Source organism: Vicia villosa, linkage group LG4 (genome assembly GCF_029867415.1).
Source record: "Vicia villosa cultivar HV-30 ecotype Madison, WI linkage group LG4, Vvil1.0, whole genome shotgun sequence".
NCBI classification, from domain to species: Eukaryota; Viridiplantae; Streptophyta; class Magnoliopsida; order Fabales; family Fabaceae; genus Vicia; species Vicia villosa.
Window position 1 is genome coordinate 67,467,593 of NC_081183.1, and position 12,054 is coordinate 67,479,646.

Consider the following 12,054-nt stretch of genomic DNA (forward strand, 5'->3'; position numbering starts at 1 on the left):
ATGTGAAGATCGAACGTTTTCCACTCGAATGCGATGATGGCCAAAATCTTGTTCTAATCTTGATTTAGTTATCCATTCTTGTAGTGATGCAAACAATATCTTATCCATGTGCGCATAGTATTGTTTGAATGCGATCGAGTACCTCTCGCCAAAATAACCAATAAACTCGTAGTTTTACCCCGAACTACGATTGCTCTGACTTTCCCATTGCACTAGGGAATACGTAGGCACAAGATACAAACGTCTTGGCGAGCACAATAATAAAAAATCTTATTTTGTTTCTTCCTTCTTTCCAACCTAATAAATAACACAAATAGATAATAAGCTAACAATTGATCACAAGATTAACTAAATGGGTCCCATCGAGTACGATGGAAGTGAGGGGTGCTAACACCTTCCCCTTGCTTAACCGACTCCCGAACCTAAATTTGGTTGCGATGACCATCTTATCCATTTCTTTTTTTATTCGTGGGTTTTATCGATATTTTCCCATTCCTTTAGGAATAAATAAAGTTCGGTGGCGACTCTGTTGTACTTCGAATGCGTGAAAACGCGTCGAGTCACATTTTTACCGCTACATCCACTGGTTACTGTGTACCTCTTTTGCATGAGAGAGGTTTATGCATGTATCTTTGGGTGCGTCGGAGCTCAAGGACCTTTAGTCACCTTTAACCCACCTTAACTTTTAGGAACGTAGTGGGAGGGCTATTCTTGGTGCATGCCAAGTTATGGTCGCGACCCGATACTACAGCTCAGATAGGTTTCTTCCTAAAGTATCATTGCGTGGTATGCATGTATCATGTTCGAGGGTGCTTTAGAAGGGGCCGACAATTCTGGGTCACTGGTAGAACCCGTTGCTGAAATCTCTTTATCCATAGAAGTACCTTTGGGAAGGGTATCTCACCTTGTCAAACTCCATGCAAGCCAAACCTAAGGAATTTGTGTGATTTGCGTGGACTTGTCTGTGTTTGTGACTCATGCATCCATGCATCATTCATACATATCATGGCTAACTCATTCCAAGGAGTTAAAGGATTGTTAACCATAATTTGTTTTGTAGGTCATGGAAATCAAAGTTCGTAAGCCTTTCTGCCTCAGCTTCAAGGGAGTGCCTACATCTCTGAAGATTCTTTGTGATAATGTTTCTGGTGCTTTTGTGCTTTCCGAGTCTCTTAACAGATTAATCAGCCTGGTACAAACCAAAGTGGATGAAACGCTCCTCAATACGATGATCCGGTTTTATGATCCTTTCCTTCATTGCTTTACTTATAGGGACTTTCAGTTGGTTCCCACATTAGAGGAATTTTCCTCTATACTAGGATTACCGGTACTTGATCAGATGCCCTACACTGGTGAAGAAGAGATTCCTAAGTTGGAAGATGTTGCTGCTGCATTGCATTTGCCTCGGTCAGAAATTAAAAAGGCTTGGGTGAATAAAGGAGAATATACTAGTTTGCCTATTGACTTCTTGTATGGTCAAGCTGAAATCTTGATTAATGCTGCAAGTATGGATGCTCTTTAAAAAGTCCTCGCTTTCCTAATCTATGGGCAAGTCTTATTCCCTCGTTACGACAAAATTGTTGACGTGATTGCTGTTAAGATCTTCATCAGCAATAATCCCGTTCCTACCTTATTGGTTGACTTGTTGCATTCTATCCATCATCGGTCATCTAAAGGAAAAGGTTGCGTTCTTGGATGTGAACCTCTTCTACATAAGTGGTTTATTTCTCACTTACCCCGTTCCGTGATAAAGAACGAAGAAGGTTGGACCTGGGTTCAAAGGGTCATGAGGCTTTCTTACGATGATATCGTTTGGAACCAAAAGGAGTTTGAAGGAACCCATTTGTTTGATAGTTATGGAGATTTCCCAAATGTACCTCTTCTTGGTACCCGAGGAGGAATAACTTATAATCTCATATTAGCTCGACATCAGTTTGGTTTCGCTTTGAAAGACAAACCACGCTCCATATACCTTAGCACGGAAAACTTTGATTATGATTCAGATACAACTGGGAAGAAGAAGTTGTTTATTAGAGCTTGGTCCAAGGTAAAGAAAGTATGTACGAGAGAATTGGGACTAAGGAACTACATCCCTTCAGATCTTTATTTTAGGTGGATTTATGATCGAGTTGTTGAGTATGGTGTGCCATATCCATCTGATAGCCCTGTTGTGCCAAGGGTTACCCCTCCGGTCATTCCTGTGGTTTTGGAGCCTCATGTTCCCGCTCCAAATGAAGACCTTGATGCTACCGTTGCTTCTTTAAGAAGAGAAAAGGCTGATCTTGAAAAGCGCCTAAGTGAGGTTGAGGCTGAAAAAGCAGTGTTAGTGGCTGATGCTAAAGAGCGAGATGGTATGCTTGAATATTTCTCCCGTAAATGGAAGATTGAGGATTTCGTCTCTCCAGATCAGATATAATCATGGGAACAAGAGATTGATAGACTCGTCCAAGAAAGAAACGAGATGATTAAAGCTCACAAAGAGGAGATCAGAATTTTAAAGAGAAAGAGCCGACTCGAAGACTGATTTCTATTATTTTCATGTTATATTTTATTTTATATTATTTTCAGTACTTTCAGATGTAAATATTAACTTGATAACATTATATTTTTATATTTTTATAAGAGAATTGATATTTTTGCTTTTATTTTCAATATGTGTTAAAAATCCTTTAATTCCTTGGAAACATTGCATATGCATACACATATCATTCATAGCATTACATCACAGGTTTTCTACAAACAGGTCTCTCATCTTTCCGCTGTTTATTTCAGTAAGGAAATGGATCTCGAACAATCTGTCAAGAATCTCCAGGCTCAAAATGCCGAGTTCCAAGCTTTGATCCTGAACTTGTCCAAAGGGCAAGATGAGCTGAAATCCCTTCTGACTAAGAAGGAAAAGAAGACCAGGAAACCAGTAAGCATCCTCAACATGGGAAGAAGATTCAAGGGCCCTCTCAAAAAGGTCAAAGAAGCAGAAATTCCTAAAGACGAAGAGGAAAAAGATGATGATGCTAGTATCAAGACCAACGCCGGAAGCAATGTAGGCTCTGCTAACCAGGATGATAATGAGGAAGACTATTTCCATGAAGAAGACTATGTTGACGAGAAGTATAGGTTACTAGAAGAGCGTCTGAGAAATATGGAAATTCAGAAGGTACCTGGGCTGGATTTTGAGGAGCTGGGGCTCATTCCTGGAGTCGTTATTCCTCTAAAGTTCAAGACTCTAACTTTTGCTAAGTATAATGGAGTCTCTTGCCCCAAGATGCATCTGAGATCGTATGTGAGGAAGATCCAACCTCATACTGAAGACAAAAGACTATGGATTCATTTCTTTCAAGAGAGTTTGTCTGGTACTCAACTAGAATGGTATTATCAGCTGGAGAATGTCAATATTCGCACATGGGAGGACATGGCTGCTGCTTTCTACAAGCAATATCAATATAATTCTGACCTCGCACCAACTCGCATGCAACTACAAAGCATGTCTATGGTGTAACACCCCTCTAATAACCCACGACAATTAAACAATTAATAAATCAGAGTAAGCATGCAAGAGGTGTCACAATTCATAAAATGAAGAAAACACACGTCGGTACATGTCATGCATTCACTGAAAACAACTGAAATTATAACTCATTAATAAAATCATGTTTTACACAGCGGAATCAAACACACAGAGTCAACATTCATCATTAATGTATCCGACTCAACCAACAAAACCAATTAGAGTTATAATCAAACTCAAAACAAACGTGTTCCCAGTGTTACATCTATCAGAGCATGACACCGACACAATACTAAAAACCGACTTTTGAGCTAATCCTCACCAAGTCACGCCGCTATCCTCAATCTGAAAAATGATAACAAGTAAGGGTGAGTCTCATCACAATTAACCAATGTTATTGCATCATAAATAATAATATTTCATAGTTATATCATTCACCCAATTGTTTCATATTCAGACAAATCATCATTCACACAACCACAGATACACAGACAGTCATCATATAACATATATCATCATGTTATAAACAAATCATGCACATGTATGAAACTGACACTATGCATGTGGTACCAAATCATCACCAGTGGAAATCATCCACCGACCGATCTATCATCATCCAGATACGGCCCTGCCAGCACAAATTCCACACAATGGGAATTCTGCCATTCACTGAAATCCTCTCATCATCTAGGATTCAGTCCTCATCAATGTTTATGAATGCATGTAGCATATATATAACATACTTTCATCATCATACTATGAGTAGCATCATCTATACTCATTTCATCATCATCATCATCATTATTAAGCATGTTCATATATACATTCACATCATTCAAATACAATCAACATATCAGTAAACCACAGATCGCATCACAAGGTTTACCTATTCTCAAACAGCACACAAAACAGGCCTACAGATCGAAAGTTACACATCATTGGACTTTCCAGAAAAATCACAAAACAGAAATTTGCACACACAGTGTCCATACGCGTATCTTCAAGCCCATACGCATCCACACGCGTACCACTATGTCCCATACACGTATCATACGCATTTCAACAAGATCAGATTTTGCCTAAAAGCAATCTCATATGCGTACCAGTCTTGCCATACGCATATCACCAGAATAATTTTCCTCTTTCAAAACTTCCATACGCGTATGAGCATCCTCATACGCTCCTCCTACGCAAAACACCAGTACTAGGTATCTGGGACAGGGCACCTGCGTATCATACGCGTATAGCCCCTTGGGAGTGTCCCTCATACGCGTATGACCTCATCCCATACGCGTATGGCACTGTTTCATACGCAAAACACCAGAAAAATTGCCCAGAACCTACAGCTTCGTAACAGTCCAAAACCCATTCGTTTTTACTCATACAAATCTTTGATTTTGAGTCTAAAAACCAGAAAAATTCACATCTAAACAGCATACGAATTCATCCACAACCACAGTATATGATTTTATAATCAATTTCATTCATCATACCCTAAATCTATTAGTTATTAGGGATTCACAGTCCAAATTTCAATGATGAACACATACACAATTTCAGAATATAGAATCAATGGATCCAACCATACTCCTAATCCATACTATCACCTATAATACGATAAAAGAGATTAAATGGAGAGTCTCCCCTTACCTCAGATAAAATCTTGGTTCTTGGTCTCTCCCTCTACAGTTCTCCTTCACGTTCCTTGTTCCCACTTCTGTTCTTTCACGTTCTTTCTTTTCTTTGTTTCCCAATTCCCAATTATTTTATGAAAAATAATAATATTGAGATTAGTGAAAGCTTTACTAAATTACACCCCCATCTTTACTATTTCCTCATATGGCCCAAATGCCTTAAACCATTATTTATTCATTATTTCCTCAAAATCCCTAATAATTCTAATTATTAATTAAATATTCCAATTTAAATTAATAATAAAATTATACGGGTGTTACAACTCTCCCCCACTAAAAGAGTTTTCGTCCTTGAAAACATACCTCAGGTAAAAAGTTCTGGATAAGAGTCTTTCATCTGACTCTCTAGCTCCCAAGTAACATTTCCCTCAGCAGGTCCTCCCCAAGCTACTCTGACCAAAGCTATTTCCTTGCCCCGCAATTGTTTCAGCCTTCGGTCCTCTATCCTCACAGGTAAAGTCTCAACCGTCAAGTTATCTTTCACCTGTACATCATCTACTTGGATCACATGGGACGGATCTGAAATGTATTTCCTCAACTGAGACACATGAAATACATCATGTAAATTTGCAAGCATCGGCGGTAAAGCGATACGATAAGCCACTTCTCCCACTCTTTCAATAATTTGGAATGGTCCGATAAAACGCGGAGTCAACTTCTTCGACTTCAATGCCCGACCAATCCCTGTCATAGGAGTAACTCTCATAAACACATGATCTCCCTCTTGAAACTCAAGTGTTTTCCTCCTCTTGTCATGATAGCTCTTCTGACGACTCTGAGAAGCCTTCATCTTCTCTTGAATCATTTTAATCTTCTCTGTAGTCTGTTGTACAATTTCTGGACCAATCACAGCACTCTCACCAGATTCGTACCAACACAACGGTGTCCTACATCTCCTACCATACAAAGCCTCAAACGGAGCCATACCGATACTCGAATGAAAACTGTTGTTGTAGGTAAACTCAATCAAAGGCAGATAACTATCCCAAGTACCTCCTTTTGCCAACACACAAGCGCGTAACAAATCCTCTAACGACTAAATCGTTCTCTCAGTCTGTCCATCAGTCTGCGGATGATAAGCAGAACTTAGTCTCAGCTTAGTACCCAAAGCTTTCTGCAAACCTTCCCAAAACTTAGACGTAAACCTCAGATCTTTGTCTGACACGATACTTGAAGGAATACCATGAAGACTAACTATCTTCTCAATATACAACTGAGCTAGCTTCTCCATCGGATAATCCATTCTCACCGGTATAAAATGTGCAGACTTTGTCAACCTGTCTACCACGACCCAGATAGCTTCACAATTTCTGACAGTTCTCGGCAAACCCGACACAAAATCCATTGATATGCTATCCCACTTCCACTCAAGAATAAACATCGGTTGCATCAACCCAGATGGTTTCTGATGCTCAATCTTCGACTTCTGGCAAGTCAAACAAGAGTACACAAACTCAGCAACTTCTTTCTTCATACCAGGCCACCAAAACAACTTTTTCAAATCATGATACATCTTGGTAGCACCAGGATGAATGCTCAGTCCACTACGGTGTCCTTCTTCCAGAATACGTTTTCGGAGTTCATCAACATCAGGAACACAAACTCTGTCACCGAACCTCAGTATACCATTCTCATCCACACTTAATTCACCACTCTTGCCTTGGTTAATCAAAGTCATCTTGTCGAACAATTCGACATCAGCCTTCTGACCCTCTCTGATTTCTTCAAGAATACCATTGGTCAGCTTCAGCATACCCAACTTAACACTAGTAGGAGTACTTTCACACACTAAACTCAAGTCTCTGAATTGTTCAATCAAATCCAATTCCCTCACCATTAGCATAGACATATGCAAGGTCTTCCTACTCAAAGCATCAGTTACCACGTTTGCCTTACCCGGATGGTAATTCAAACCAAAATCATAATCTTTCAGAAATTCTAACCACCTTCTCTGCCTCATATTCAACTCTTTCTGATCGAAGAGATACTTCAGGCTTTTATGGTCACTGAATACCTCAAATCTCGAACAATACTAATAGTGTCGCCACAACTTCAAAACAAAAACCACGGCTGCCAACTCCAAATCATGAGTCGGGTAGTTCCTCTCATGCACTTTGAGTTGTCTCGACGCATAAGCGACTACTTGTTGATTCTGCATCAATACACCACCTAAACCCATCAGCGACGCATCACAATAAACCACAAACGATTCTGTCGGATTTGGAAAAATCAAAATAGGAGCACTAGTCAACCTCCTCTTCAGCTCTTGGAATCCTTCTTCACACTTTACATCCCAAATAAAGGCTTGTCCTTTCCTGGTTAATTTAGTTAATGGCAATGCTAAATTTGAAAATCCCTCAATGAACTTTCTGTAATAACCTGCAAGACCAAGAAAACTACGAATCTCTGACACTGACTTCGGAGCTTCCCACTGAGACACAGCTTCTATCTTTGTAGGATCAACAGCAATACCATCCTTAGAAATCACATGTCCAAGAAAACTGACTTCTTCTAACCAGAATTCACACTTCGACAATTTGGCAAAAAGTTGCTTCTCTTTCAACAGTTCTAACACAGTTCTGAGATGCTCTGCATGTTCTTCCTCACTCTTAGAATATATCAGGATATCGTCTATAAACACCACTACAAACTTGTCGAGATAAGGATGAAAGATCCTGTTCATATATTCCATAAAAACACCAGGTGCATTAGTAACTCCAAACGGCATTACAGAATACTCATAATGTCCGTACCTCGTTCTAAAAGTAGTCTTCTGAATATCATCATCTTTCACACGTATCTGATGATACCCCGATCTCAGATCAATCTTACTAAACACACGTGCTCCAACCAACTGATCCATCAAGTCATCAATCCTCGGCAATGGATATCGATTCTTGATAGTAACCTTGTTCAATTGTCTGTAATCTACACACAGTCTCATTGAACCCTCTTTCTTCTTTACCAGCAACACAGGCGCACCCCACGGCGAAACACTAGGACGAATAAATTTCTTCTCAAGCAATTCCTCTAACTGCTTCTTCAGTTCAGCCAATTCAGACGACGACATACGATACGGTGCCATCGACACTGGACTAGTTCCCGGAACCAAATCAATAGAAAATTCCACTTCTCTTTCTGGTGGTAATTCATTCACATCTTCTGGAAAAACTTCTGGAAACTCACACACCACAGGCAATTCGCCACTCGCCACTTTCTCCTTCACATTCATCAATGCGAACAATATAAACACTGTTGCTCCATCTCCGATGGCTTCATTCACTTGTCTAGCTGTCATTTCCAGTTCATCATTACTAACCTCTTCAGGAAAAATTACCGTCTTCGTAAAACAGTTGATATGAACACGGTTGAATTCCAACCAGTTCATTCCTAGGATTACATCGAGTTGCTTCAACGGAAGGCACACTAAGTCCATCCCGAATTCTCTACCAAAAATGTCAACCGGACAATTCAGGCATGCAGACGAAGTAGTTACTGAACCCGACGCAGGAGTGTCAATAACCATACTTCCATTTATATCAGATATCTTAAGATTCAACCTCATAGCACAATCCAAAGAAATAAAAGAATGAGTTGCTCCAGTATCAATAATTGTAACTAAAGGTGTGCCATGAATGAAACACGTACCTTTAATCAACCTGTCCTCTGGAGTAGTCTCAGACCCGGTCAAAGCAAAAACCTTTCCTCCCGATTGGTTCTTCTTTGGCTTAGGACAATTAGGACTGATGTGACCCTCTTCACCACAGTTATAACAAGTCACAACCCTCTTCTTGCAGTCAGCAGCAATATGACCCACTTGGTCACACTTGTAACACTTCTTCTGATCAAGCTTGCATTCATTCCTACGATGCCCCATCTCACCACAATTGTAACATCTGATACAAGCACTGGAATCTCCCCCACTGGGTTTCTTCCAATCAGTAGTTTTACCGCGACCATATGGCTTACCTCTATCCATATGTTTCTTTCCTTTTCTGTCAACCAACTCGCGAGAGTGAGATGACCTCAGCTTAATGTTATCTTCCTCAAAAATCCTGCTATAATCCACCAGATCAACAAATCTCCGGATTCTCTGGTACCTGATACCTTGCTTGATCTCATCACGAAGGCCGTTCTCAAATTGGACACATTTCGAGAACTCACTGGCTTCATCATCATTATAGTGCACATAGTACTTTGCCAGTTCCACAAACTTAGCAGCATACTCCGGCACCGACATATTGCCTTGAACCAGTGCCAGAAATTCAACTTCCTTTCTGCCCCTGACATCTTCAGGAAAATACCTCCTCAGAAATTCCCTCCTGAATACAGTCCAGGTAATTGCTGTACCACCAGCATCCAACTATCATCAGCTTCCTCAGACAACATGTGAGTGCCATATCTCACCTTGAGATTCTCAGCACAGTCAATGACTCTGAAAATCCTCTCGATCTCCTTAAGCCATTTCTGAGCACCCTCGGGATCATGCGTGCCCTTGAACAATGGAGGATTATTCCTCTGAAAATTCCCCAACTGTCTTTCAGCACCAATCCCAGCCCCTATAGCATTTCCTCCAAGCACACCAGCAATCATGCCCAGAGCCTCAGCGATAGCATCATCGTTTCTTCCTCCTCTTCCAGCCATTGTTCTGCTTACACCAACAATCCAGTCAGAACAAAAGTATCGACAAATAACTCGTATTAGTCGCATACACAGAAAGACTGACACTAAGACTCTGGTCACAACGACCGACTATGCTCTGATACCACTATTGTAACACCCCTCTAATAACCCGCGGCAATTAAACAATTAATAAATCAGAGTAAGCATGCAAGAGGTGTCACAATTCATAAAATGAAGAAAACACACGTCGGTACATGTCATGCATTCACTGAAAACAACTGAAATTATAACTCATTAATAAAATCATGTTTTACACAGCGGAATCAAACACACAGAGTCAACATTCATCATTAATGTATCCGACTCAACCAACAAAACCAATTAGAGTTATAATCAAACTCAAAACAAACGTGTTCCCAGTGTTACATCTATCAGAGCATGACACCGACACAATACTAAAAACCGACTTATGAGCTAATCCTCACCAAGTCACGCCGCTATCCTCAATCTGAAAAATGACAACAAGTAAGGGTGAGTCTCATCACAGTTAACCAATGTTATTGAATCATAAATAATAACATTTCATAGTTATATCATTCACCCAATTGTTTCATATTCAGACAAATCACCATTCACACAACCACAGATACACAGACAGTCATCATATAACATATATCATCATGTTATAAACAAATCATGCACATGTATGAAACTGACACTATGCATGTGGTACCAAATCATCACCAGTGGAAATCATCCACCGACCGATCTATCATCATCCAGATATGGCCCTGCCAGCACAAATTCCACACAATGGGAATTCTGCCATTCACTGAAATCCTCTCATCATCTAGGATTCAGTCCTCATCAATGTTTATGAATGCATGTAACATATATATAACATACTTTCGTCATCATACTATGAGTAGCATCATCTATACTCATTTCATCATCATCATTATTAAGCATGTTCATATATACATTCACATCATTCAAATACAATCAACATATCAGTAAACCACAGATCGCATCACAAGGTTTACCTATTCTCAAACAGCACACAAAACAGGCCTACAGATCGAAAGTTACACATCATTGGACTTTCCAGAAAAATCACAAAACAGAAATTTGCACACACAACGTCCATACGCGTATCTTCAAGCCCATACGCATCCACACGCGTACCACTATGTCCCATACGCGTATCATATGCATTTCAACAGGATCAGATTTTGCCTTAAAGCAATCTCATACGCGTACAAGTCCTGCCATACGCGTATCACCAGAATAATTTTCCTCTTTCAAAACTTCCATACGCGTATGAGCATCCTCATACGCTCCTCATACGCAAAACACCAGTACTAGGTATTTGGGACAGGGCACCTGCGTATCATACGCGTATAGCCCCTTGGGAGTGTCCCTCATACGCGTATGACCTCATCCCATACGCGTATGGCACTGTTTCATATGCGAAACACCAGAAAAAATTGCCCAGAACCTGCAGCTTCGTAATAGTCCAAAACCCATTCGTTTTTACTCATACCAATCCACGATTTTGAGTCTAAAAACCAAAAAAATTCACATCTAAACAGCATACGAATTCATCTACAACCACAGTATATGATTCTATAATCATATTCATTCATCATACCCTAAATCTATCAGTTATTAGGGATTCACAGTCCAAATTTCAATGATGAACACATACACAATTTCAGAATATAGAATCAATGGATCCAACCATACTCCTAAACCATACTATCACCTATAATACAATAAAAGAGATTAAATGGAGAGTCTCCCCTTACCTCAGATAAAATCTTGGTTCTTGGTCTCTCCCTCTACAGTTCTCCTTCACGTTCCTTGTTCCCACTTCTGTTCTTTCACGTTCTTTCTTTTCTTTGTTTCCCAATTCCCAATTATTTTATGAAAAATAATAATATTGAGATTAGTGAAAGCTTTACTAAATTACACCCCCATCTTTACTATTTCCTCATATGGCCCAAATGCCTTAAACCATTATTTATTCATTATTTCCTCAAAATCCCTAATAATTCTAATTATTAATTAAATATTCCAATTTAAATTAATAATAAAACTATACGGGTGTTACATATGGGACCTAAGGAAAGTTTCAAGGAGTATGCTCAAAAGTGGAGAGATTTAGCTGGAAGAGTCCAACCTTCCTTGACTGATAGGGAATTGGTGGACATGTTCATGGGCACGCTAACT